The sequence below is a fragment of the Anneissia japonica genome, unplaced genomic scaffold, assembly GCF_011630105.1.
Source record: "Anneissia japonica isolate Jap-2015-1 unplaced genomic scaffold, ASM1163010v1 scaffold130105_len7558_cov139, whole genome shotgun sequence".
In the NCBI taxonomy this organism is placed as follows: domain Eukaryota; kingdom Metazoa; phylum Echinodermata; class Crinoidea; order Comatulida; family Comatulidae; genus Anneissia; species Anneissia japonica.
Genome location: NW_022706601.1, coordinates 2,884 through 7,373, shown reverse-complemented (window position 1 = coordinate 7,373; position 4,490 = coordinate 2,884). Strand labels below are relative to the sequence as shown.

The 4,490-nt window shown below is 32.5% G+C and overlaps 1 long non-coding RNA gene across 1 annotated transcript; it reads right to left on the bottom strand.

The window, feature by feature from the left end:
* LOC117106180 lies at positions 1–1,986 on the bottom strand. The gene is made up of 3 exons (XR_004445013.1): positions 1,855–1,986; positions 522–563; positions 1–39 (listed from the first exon to the last, which is right to left on the bottom strand). It is a non-coding gene; the product is annotated as an uncharacterized LOC117106180 (long non-coding RNA).
* Between the last annotated feature and the right edge of the window lie 2,504 nt (positions 1,987–4,490).

Below are 4,490 nucleotides of genomic sequence, written 5' to 3'. Positions count from 1 at the left end.
CATAGGTATACCTCTTGTTAATTTCGTAGCCTGCCATATCTGGTTATAACAGCATAGTATAACGTTTCATTACATTCACATAAATACATTCCACAACATAATGTTAATCTTCTTATTGTATTACTGTTTACATATATATAAATTATCTCAATGAGGTAACTTCGTTGTATTCGATAATGTTTTCAGTCGACTGCTTATTAAATTATTATATTAGCGAACGCAATCTTCTAGCAATCTTTTGTGTGAAGTGGAGCTAAAACTTACAAAGTATTATTTCATTCTATTTATGGTAAAATATTTCATTTAAAGTTTTTATTCAAGAAAAATGGTAAATGCATCCCATCTTATCCAATATATCCTAACTGCTTCCAAGTTCATTTGCTGCTTTTATCACAATTTAATAATCCAACCACCGGTAGCCCCTATATTCTGTCAAAATTTATATTTATTTTCGTGATGTTGTGTTCCTCATTCTAATATTGACGAATATTTTATTCGAACTGTATCGAGATAAGCCTTACTTTGACAAGTTTTGCTACATCGTTCTCTGGTCTTACATGGCCCTGAAATATATAGAATACAATAGTTGTAAGGCGGCCTTTGATGTGTTTGTATCGGTTAAGTAAAAACAAGAAGATAAAACATACCAATATGACAACAGATACCAAATGGCAGAAGTGTGATCTTTTTATACATTATACTAGAAGTTAACATCTGCTACCCATTTGATATTATTCTTAAACACAAAATATATATCGCAAATCATCGTTACATACACCTTAATATTTCACAGTAAATAGTACGATGAGGATATCGCCAGCAGTTTGAGAAGGGACTGTCCAGCAGCTTAAGTAAAGCACTACGCTGAGACAAGACACCAACAGCATAAACATCTCACCCGAAAGCCGACGCGCTATTTTCACTTGTATTTCAATCCTTCAGCTAAACAAAAAGAAAGAAGCAGTTGGAATTAAACCAGTGGCAAAGATCTGGAAGAATCTCCATTGTTCAACGCTCATAGTGGCCGCTACCAACTTAGCCAATTCAGCTAAGCTGCTCTCTTATGTACGCACTTCCAATGGTCAATGGTCAATAGTCATGCATTTATATAGCGCCTTTCACAGAAGAAGCCGTCTCTAGGAGCATTTTTGCCACAAGAAACAAAAACAAAAATTAATAAATGAACAGGCGCGAACGCGAAGGGGGAGGAAGGTGCACATTTCCGATTTTGAGATGGCGTCACCATCACTACCGTGTATTCGCAGGTACCTCGGCGTCGGTTTGCTGGTTCCGGTAGCTTCCACACCGAGAATAAGTCTGCGGCTCCCCTTACCGTGCACTGCTATGTTGGCTGCACTACCTCAAGTAAGGAGATACAACATTTTAAGGGTGAAAACTTAACTATTGAAATTAAATAGGCCTAATAAACAAGAAGATTGAAGAGATAGGCCTTAACGGTAAAATATTTTGCGAAGAATCATATTGGTAATTCAAAAATTAAAATTATTGATCCAAAAATTCGTAGTTTTAATAAAGAAAATGGTGAAATATTAATTTGTCACTTCATATTGAAATAAAAGCTGTATTATATATGAAGTAACAGAATAAGTGAAATGAAGTAGTACCGAGTTTCTAATGTACATACATTGTTTTTATATCTGTTTGTGTATAAAAGAATAGTGAAATTATGTTAATTATCCTAGTATGCGAAGCTAAAATCTGGCTAAGGACATCATATTTTTAATTACTAATATTGATTATTCTTTCAAGCCAAGCAAAGCAAATATCACCAAATAGTGTGTTATTTTTATGTTATATTAAATTGGAAAGATTAACATGATTATGTCTACTTACACGCAAGTGAGGTCTTCGTAATTATAGCCAAAACTATAAACAATTTTAGTCCCATTTCAATTCCAATTGTAGACGTATTCCAAAATGTTCAGCAACTAAAGTTGAAATGGCTTTATTATTTCTGCAGAGTTTATATATCGATACACATCTGCAAAAACAATATTGGAAGTTTCAGCTTCCTTGTGAAGACAGCCCAAACAGCTCTTCCGTCATATATTCAGTATCCCACCGCTGGAAATTATATATACAATTATTCGGCCACGGAGGTAGCATTTTGATTTAGGCGAGTTCTTCTTCGTCAAGAAAGTTGTGAAAAATTACAATTCCGTAATTTCGAAATGAATACAACAAATTCCATGAGATCTAACGAAATAAGCTTCCATATCTTCCATAGTCGAAACTTAAATATCGCAACGACGTTCAATGTCCTCTGTGTGGGCTACAACTTAATGTGAATGCCTACATTAGATGTATGAGAGTATTTAAATCTTTGTTCACTTTTGTGGTTTAGCATTAGTTAACTCACCTAGAAAGGGATAGGCAGCAGGCACAATTCAAGCGCATCTAATTTTTTTTCTAGTAAAGTTTAATTTATTCTAGGAGTAAGGCCTATCCAGACTAATATTTGCCAAAAAATTGTGATATGCCTAAATATAGTCATGATGACATTACAGGCACATCATGACTAATTATGAGCATACAACAGTTCTTTTACGTTATCATTTCATTTGTTCATAACTTTTTTAAGGCTCAAATGAATTTACTAGGCTATTTCGTAGTCGAATGTTATTTCATACGCTTCAACAAACCACAAAAATATGGGTAATTCCCAGTTTATTTTTTAAGTACCTATGACTTCCTGGAAAGTTACAATGACTTTTCTTGCAATGATTAAAGTGGCAAAACGCAGATATTTTGTTGTTAAAGCTAGGTAATAAAAAAAATTAGGTGGTTTTCATTTTACATATTAGCCATGGACCAATTTTACACTGCTAAAATAACATTTCGATAAAATACAAAAGTACAAAAAACTTTAGAGACAGAACAATAATTTCTGAAAGATGATACATGAACTTACCTGGGATTCATTGCTTTAAAGAAAGAGCTTGCAATGCTTGTAACATTTGATTAACTATAAATGTAAGTCATAACGGACATAATAAAGAGGATTTGGTTAGACGTGGGACTGTCTCTTATACACATCTAGATGTGTATAAGAGACAGGTCCAGTATTGAGTAAATGAGCTATAAAATATGGGAGCTCAAAAAATTGCTACAAAACCCAAATTTGTTTTTCACTTTAGATCAACAGTTTAATGTCTCATTAATCATATCCCAAAGTATTAGTTCTGAAAGCGGTTTAACAAATTGTTTATTTAACGTTATTTTCATAGTTCGTTCTATTAAACAGCGTATGCACAAATAAATTTGAAAGGCAATTACTCAAAATCCTGTTTATCTTGACTCTAAGAGTACTTTACTTTCACTTTCCAATAACTTAGGCTTGAAATGTTCAATTTGAATGAATGACCTCTCATTTTAAAGATCACATACTCAGGTATCTGAAAATACCAATAACTTGAATTTAAATTTTTGCTACAACTTAGCCATTTTGCCACAACATGCCTCAATTAATTAAAGTTACCAGATTATAAAAAATATGATAATTAAAGTGATTCATAACTTTAAATGAAACTGGTAAATTACATGAAACCCAAAACTTACGTTGTCAATGCAGAAAAATGTCATGAAATTTGTAAATGCGGGAGAGCATTTAGTCTTATCAGGATAAATAGTAATAATATTAATTAGATTTATAAAGCGCACATATTTGCTGCAGTGGTGCTTAAAGCGCTACAGAAGGACGGAACCAAACATTACCGACCGTGAACCTTAAAGCTACCAGAAAAGAAACACCTTACACATCCTGCACCGTTTACAGGGCAATTTAAGGCACAGAGAGGAACTATAGAATATATTTTACTGCAACATAAATTACGTATTAAACAAAAACTAGCATTTTTGCTTTGTAATTTTAAAAATAGTTTTTCTATGTATTAAAATATAAATGATGATGATAGTGAGATTGTTAATGTTAATGATAATAACGATGATATTGATAATGAATATGGTAATGACAATGATGGCGATAACAATAATAATGTTGGTGAAAATGGTGATTGTAATGCGGATAATGGTAATATTAATGACAAAAATAATGATAATGAGGGTGATGGTGATAATAAATGTAATAATTTTAGTAATGATAACGGCAGTGGTAATTATAATATGATAATGTTAATGGACCTAATCATGATAATGATAGTAATCATGATAACAAAAGTGACAAGAGTAACAGTTACGATGATGATGATGATGGTGATGATGACGACGACAATGATGATGACAATGAACACGTTATATTACCACACCGGGACATCAGTCAGTATGAAGCATGTGCAAATAATCTATCAAAAAAATCTGCCTCAAAGTCGGTCATATTAATAACTCGGTACATTAAAAACAAAACAGATGAATTCGATTTCTTACTAAAAAAAAAAGAGCAATTTAGACATTCTGAGCATCTCAGAAACTTGGTTAAATCTGATACAGATAATACTGTAATTTATATGAAA